This window comes from Amblyraja radiata, unplaced genomic scaffold (assembly GCF_010909765.2).
Source record: "Amblyraja radiata isolate CabotCenter1 unplaced genomic scaffold, sAmbRad1.1.pri scaffold_497_ctg1, whole genome shotgun sequence".
NCBI lineage: Eukaryota > Metazoa > Chordata > Chondrichthyes > Rajiformes > Rajidae > Amblyraja > Amblyraja radiata.
The window spans coordinates 75,373-83,252 of NW_022630569.1; positions in this window are offsets into that span (position 1 = coordinate 75,373).

Sequence of the window (7,880 nt, forward strand, 5' to 3'; positions counted from 1 at the left end):
GTATCCTGTACCTGCCTTCTCTCCATACCCTCTGATCCCCTTAGCCACAAGGGCCACATCTAACTCCCTCTTAAATATAGCCAATGAACTCGCCTCAACTACCTTCTGTGGCAGAGAATTCCCAGATTCCCCACTCTCTGTGTGAAAAATGTTTTTCTCATCTCGGTACTAAAAGATTTCCCCTTTATCCTTAAACTGTGACCCCTTGTTCTGGACTTCCCCAACATCTGGGCAAGAGATTCTGTGCGTCTACCCGATCTATTCCTCTTGTCTGAGGAAAGACATTCTTGCCATAGAGGGAGGACAGAGAAGGTTCACCAGACTGACTCCTGGGATGTCAGGACTTTCATATGAAGAAAGACTGGATAGACTCGGCTTGTACTCGCTAGAATTTAGAAGATTGAGAGGGGATCTTATAGAAACTTACAAAATTCTTAAGGGGTTGGACAGGCTAGATGCAGGAAGATTGTTCCCGATGTTGGGAAGTCCAGAACAAGGGGTCACACAGTTTAAGGATAAGGGGGAAATCTTTTAGGACCGAGATGAGAAAAAAAAAATTTTCACAGAGAGTGGTGAATCTGTGGAATTCTCTGCCACAGAAGGTAGTTGAGGCCATTTCATTGGCTATATTTAAGAGGGAGTTGGATGTGGCCCTTGTGGCTAAAGGGATCAGGGGGTATGGAGAGAAGGTAGGTACAGGATACTGAGTTGGATGATCAGCCATGATCATATTGAATGGCGGTGCAGGCTCGAAGGGCTGATTGGCCTACTCCTGCACCTATTTTCTATGTTTCTATGTAAATGGGGAGAGAATTCAGAAATTGGAAGAGCAAAGAGACTTGGAGTGTTGGGGCAGGATTTCCAAAAAGTATAATCTGTAAATTGAAACGGAAGTAAAGAAAGCAAACTCAATTTATATGAAGAGGGCCTGAATACAAAAACATGGATGTAATGGTGAACCTCTACAGAGAGCCGCATTTGTAATATAATGAGCAATTTTGGGTCCCATATCTGCGGAAGGATGTGCCGGCTCTGGAGAGGGTCCAGAGGAGGTTTACAAGAATGATCCCAGGAATGCTTCTGCAGTTGTATAGGGCTCTGGTGAGACCACATCTGGAGTATTGTGTACAGTTTTGGTCTCCTAATTTGAGGAAGGACATCCTTGTGATTGAGGCAGTGCAGCGTTGGTTCACGAGATTGATCCCTGGGATGGCGGGACTGTCATATGAGGAAAGATTGAAAAGACTAGGCTTGTATTCACTGGAGTTTAGAAGGATGAGGGGGAATCTTATAGAAACATATAAGATTATAAAAGGACTGGACAAGCTAGATGCAGGAAAAATGGTCCCAATGTTGGGCGAGTCCAGAACCAGGGGCCACACAGTCTTAGAATAAAGGGGAGGTCATTTAAGACTGAGGTGAGAAAAAAACTTTTTCACCCAGAGAGTTGTGAATTTATGGAATCCCTTGCCACAGAGGGCAGTGGAGGCCAAGTCACTGGATGGATTTAAGAGAGAGTTAGATAGAGGTCTAGGGGGCTAGTGGAGTCAAGGGATATGGGGAGAAGGCAGGCACGGGTTATTGATTGGGGATGATCAGCCATGATCACAATGAATGGCGGTGCTGGCTCGAAGGGCCGAATGGCTTCCTCCTGCACCTATTTTCTATGTTTCTAGATAGAAAATATTCTTGATTAGTGCGGGTGTCAGGGGTCTTCTGGGGAGAAGGCAGGAGAATGGGGTTAGGAAGGAGAGATAGATCAGCCATGTTTAAATGGCAGAGTAGGAATAAGGAGTTAGTGGTGGACTTCAGGAGGAGAGGAGGGACGGAGCCGGCTGGACTTTGTGCTCCTTCAACATCTGCAGTAAGATGCTGCAGATGTTCTACCAATCGGTGGTGGCCAGTGCCATCTTCTTCGCTGCTGTGAGCCGGGGCAGCAGAGCGAAGGCTGCTGACACCAACACGATCAATAAACTCATCGGGAAGGCCGGCTCCGTCCTGGGGTGGAGTTGGAGTTGGAGTTGGATTGACGGGAGGTTGGTCTTGGAGGGGAGGATGTTCCTCAAACTGCGGAGCATCATGGACAATACAGCTCACACCCCCTCCATCACGCACTGGTCAACCTGAGGAGCACCTTCAGCAACAGACTGGTTCCACCAAGATGCAGCACAGAACGCCACAGATCCTTCTTCCCTGTGGCTATCAAACTGTACAACTCCTCCCCCTTCTGTCGTGAGACTGGGACTGACTCCCCCCCCCCAATCTTTGCAGATCGTGAATCCTCTCCACTCCTCACGTTAATTTCATGTTTTTTTGTGTTTCTATGACTGCAGATTAATTTCCCTCCTGGGATAAATAAAGATCTATTGTATCATCTCGTTCTCTGCTGTATCTCTAAACTAAACCTGACTGAACCCCCTCTGGACACTCGCCTACACCAGCACATCCACCCTCAGATATGGGACCCAAAACGACTCACAATACTTTTTTTTTAAAAATGTTAATATTTTAAAATAGAAGATTGAGGGGGGATCCTATAGAAACTTACAAAATTCTTAAGGGGTTGGACAGGCTAGATGCAGGAAGATTGTTCCCGATGTTGGGGAATCCAGGACCAGGGGTCACACAGTTTAAGGATAAGAGGGAAATCTTTTAGGACCGAGATGAGGAAAACATTTTTCACACAGAGGGTGGTGAATCTGTGGAATTCTCTGCCACAGAAGGTAGTTGAGGCCAGTTCATTGGCTATATTTAAGAGGGAGTTAGATGTGGCCCTTGTGGCTAAAGGGATCAGGGGGTATGGAGAGAAGGCAGGTACAGGATACCGAGTTGGATGATCAGCCATGATCATATTGAATGGCAGTGCAGGCTCGAAGGGCCGAATGGCCTACTCCTGCACCTATTTTCTATGTTTTATTAGAAGCAAGTACATAATAATAACATTTCATGAGTATCAGTCATACATTACTAATATTATCAGTTATTTAATGACTCTGCTTCTATTTTTTTTTCATAGAAAATAATAAAGAGAGAGAAAAAAAACATGATAAACAAGAATGGAATAATTTACTAATACAACTTTGGAGATAGGTTCGAAAATTATAAAGTATAACTATTCATCTAATCCTGAGTTCGAGCTTCAGTCAGGTTCACGTGCTGAACCGATCTAACCCTTCAAATAGTCAATAAATGGAGATCATAGTCAGACAAAAAGTTCTTGTTTGTCCGTTAAGACAAGTCCAGTTCTTTCCAAATGTAAGGTCTCCGACATTTCCGTAATCCACATTTTAATTGTAAAATCCAAAATTTTAATTTTAATTTTTTCCCAGTTATTATACTATAGTGGAGAAAGTTTATTTGGCTTTCTGCTTTCAAAAGTTTTTATGGTTATATAGGTTCAATTATATGGTTACATAGGTTCGATTTTATCATTTAAAAATAAATTGGATAGGTATATGGACGGGAAAGGAATGGAGGGTTATGGTCTGAGTGCAAGTAGATGGGACTAGGGGAGAATAAGTGTTCGGCATGGACTAGAAGGGCCGAGATGGCCTGTTTCCGTGCTGTAATTGTTATATGGTTATATGGCTTGTAGTAAGTCTTACACTTTGTTCTGATATTCCTATTATTATTCTGATATTCATAATATTAATACTTTAAATGCAGGTTCTCCATTCACTAACTCAATCCTCCGGATATATAAACATATTCTTACAGTATAAGAATACAATATAAGGGGAAAAAATACTATATTAAAATTGAAAAGGCAGACTCTTTATTTTGTGGGCAACACTCCCACCCGGTGGTGTCCCGCCGCAATGACAGGTCCTGTGATGATGTCGTCACTTTGACACCCGTTCGACATCTGTATTTACAGACATCAGGATATTTTATGAATAAAATATTTTTTGAAAGCTAAAACTAATTTTTTTTTGTGGATAAGCAGGTGGTGCTTTGCTGTGATGACAAGCCTTGATGAATTGTGGGCCCAGAGGTGAAAATCTGAGTTCATAATTTCTAGGAGTGGATTCTTGATTGGGATGGGTATCAGGGATTATGGGGAGAAAGCAGGGGAACGGAGTCGAGAGGGAGAGATAGATCAGCCAGGACTGAAAGGTGGAGTAGAAGTGAAGTGAAGAAAGCGAATGGTATGTTAGCATTCATAGCAAAAGGATTTGAGTATAGGAGCAGGGAGGTTCTACTGCAGTTGTACACGGTCTTGGTGAGACCACACCTGGAGTATTGCGTACAGTTTTGGTCTCCTAATCTGAGGAAATACATTCTTGCCATTGAGGGAGTACAGAGAAGGTTCACCAGACCGATTCCTGGGATGTCAGGACTTTCATATGAAGAAAGACTGGATAGACTCGGCTTGTACTCGCTAGAATTTAGAAGATTGAGGGGGGATCTTATAGAAACTTATAAAATTCTTAAGCGGTTGGACAGGCTAGATGCAGGAAGATTGTTCCCGATGTTGGGGAAGTCCAGAACAAGGGGTCACAGCTTAAGGATAAGGGGGAAATCCTTTAGGACCGAGATGAGAAAAACATTTTTCACACAGAGAGTGGTGAATCTGTGGAATTCTCTGCCGCAGAAGGTAGTTGAGGCCAGTTCATTGGCTATATTTAAGAGGGAGTTAGATGTGGCCCTTGTGGCTAAAGGGATCAGGGGGTATGGAGAGAAGGCAGGGATGGGATACTGAGTTGGATGATCAGCCATGATCATATTGAATGGCGGTGCAGGTACGAAGGGCCGAATGGCCTACTCCTGCACCTATTTTCTACGTTTCTATGTTTCTATGTTTCAAGACTCCATGGGTCGAAAAGCACAGAGACAGAGAAGGAACTCGACTGGCAGCTGGCGAGGCGGCCATTGCGGGCATCATATCCATATCCATATCTCCTCCCTAGGAAGAGGCCTCTGACTTTCTTACCTCTATTAATTTCTCATAATGTTATATTTATATCAGAGCATAATCTAGGGAGCATAGATTTAATGTGAGAGAGACAATGTTTTAATGAATGTGTGCGGGGCAGGTACTTTTTACACAGAGGGTCGTTTTCACCTGGAACACGATACCACTGCTGGCAGTGGAACCAGTTACAATGCTGGCATTTAAAAGGCTTTTAGATGCATATGTGTATTGCTCTTCATATTTATATTTATATTTAGTATTTATTTAATATAAATAAGTATTTATATTTAAGAGGGAGTTAGATGTGGCCCTTGTGGCTAAAGGGCTACAGGATACTGAGTTGGATGATCAGCCATGATCATATTGAAAGGCGGTGCAGGCTCGAAGGGCCGAAGGGCCTACTCCTGCACATATTTTCTACGTTTCTATGCTCTATGTTCGATGTTTTCAATGTATTATAATCTACTTCTAAACTGACACACTGAGTCTCTTCGTCTCACCCAGCCGGCGACGGTCCTTTTAGACAATAGACAATAGGTGCAGGAGTAGGCCATTCGGCCCTTCGAGCCAGCACCGCCATTCAATGTGATCATGGCTGATCATCCCCAATCAGTACCCCGTTCCTGCCTTCTCCCCATATCCCCTGACTCCGCTATGTTTAAAAGCCCTATCTCTTGAAAGCATCTTTTGTACGGCCCATTCAGCCCCACCTCTCCGCTATTGGAGCCTGTCTCCGTTTCCTCTGTCCTCGTTCTGTGAAGGGTCACTGACACAGGTCTGCAATAGGTTCCCCTTCTTCCACGGATTATCTGGCCTGCTGGATGATTCCAACATTTTCTGTGCCTCTGTTAAATTCAGTATTCAAGATGTACAAGCTAAACAAATCCGACTGATGGGACTGTGACAGCGGGAAACAAATGGAAAGCGACGGTCCATTTCTTCCCCAAAGATAAAGTCATTGTAAAATTAATTTAGCGTGTATTTAATTCAAACATACATATGTGTTTCACGTCACCAACGTCTCTATTGGAAAACGCCTTAAACATACACATTGGCACTGAGCTTATTTCAGGTTTAACACGCGCATTTCTCGGATCAAACCTGGGCCGATAGCACTAGCTCTCTGCACAATATCCCCAAGTGAATCAAAACGCCACGTTAACCAACGGATAAACGGTGAGCTTGCAATTCAGTTTGATTAGTACTTTGTGAAGTACATGGGAGCTGCTCCCATGCCCCGCCCGTCATCCACAACATTTTACTTGGAACAGACATGGCGCTTTGAGTGCTCAGTGCATTAACCAGCCCATTTTTCTGCAGAACCTTCTCTGGATCCGCAGATCACGCTTTCTGTTTCATCAACAGGAGGCCCACAAACGAGGATGAACCCCTTCTTTGCTTCAGGTGGTACATTTATAGAGACCTTGTAGGGCTAGGAAAATTAGGATCCTCCCATCTGTGTATGAAGTGTCCCCCACATGTCAAAGGTTACAGAATGGCAACAACGTAGTTAGAAACAAACATAGAAAATAGGTGCAGGAGTAGGCCATTCGACCTTCGAGCCAGCACCGCCATTCAATATGATCATGGCTGATCATCCAACTCAGTATCCTGTACCTGCCTTCTCTCCATACCCCCTGATCCCTTTAGCCACAAGGGCCACATCTAACTCCCTCTTAAATATAGCCAATGAACTGGCCTCAACCACCTTCTGTGGCAGAGAATTCCACAGATTCACCACTCTCTGTGTAAAAAATGATTTTCTCATCTCGGTCCTAAAAGACTTCCCCCTTATCCTTAAACTGTGACCCCTTGTTCTGGACTTCCCCAACATCGGGAATAATCTTCCTGCATCTAGCCTGTCCAACCCCTTAAGAATTTTGTAAGTATCTATAAGATCCCCCCTCAATCTTCTAAATTCTGGCGAGTACAAGCCGAGTCTATCCAGTCTTTCTTCATATGAAAGTCCTGCCATCCCAGGAATCAGTCTGGTGAACCTTCTCTGTACTCCCTCTATGGCAAGAATATCTTTCCTAAGATTAGGGCACCAAAACTGTACGCAATACTCCAGGTGTGGTCTCAACAAGACCCTGTACAACTGCAGTAGAACCTCCCTGCTCCTATACTCAAATCCTTTTGCTATGAATGCTAACATACCATTCGCTTTCTTCACTGCCTGCTGCACCTGCATGCCTACTTTCAATGACTGGTGTACCATGACACCCAGGTCTCGTTGCAGCTCCCCTTTTCCTAATCGGCCACCATTCAGATAACAGTCTACTTTCCTGTTTTTGCCACCAAAGTGGATAACCTCACATTTATCCACATTATAACGCTTCTGCCATGCTGCATTTGCCCACTCACCCAACCTATCCAAGTCACCTTGCAGCCTCCTAGCATCCTCCTCACAGCTAACACTGCCTCCCAGCTTCGTGTCATCCGCAAATTTGGAGATGTTGCCTTCAATTCCCTCGTCCAGATCATTAATATATATTGTAAATTTGGTTTGATATGGTATAAAAGCATGGTGGATATTAACCTGTATATATAATATTAGACCAGGAAGTCGTAAATTCAAGTACATATACAAATCTGCAGGCCATCTTGGCGGCGCCGTCTGTTTAAACGTAATATACTTCATCGGCAAAAAACCGTTGATCCGGTTGCGCTCCTTGCACTGTTGTGCTCTGTACAAGTTACAGTGGATAATTCCGTTTCATCCTCCGCATATCTGGGACAGGGAAGCAAAGCCGTGAATTATCGCGTTTGCTCACTGAATTTCATCAACAGTAAGGCATTGTTTGTGTTTTTCTTGATTCCTTTGGTATCTAAACATTCTCAGAAGTGATAAATCTGGCTGTAAATTTTTCTTCAGATGCGTTTTCATTTTTTTATGTAAAAACCCACTTGATTTAAAAAATTTACAGCCAGATTTTTCACTTCTGAAACTTTTTAGATGCCAAAG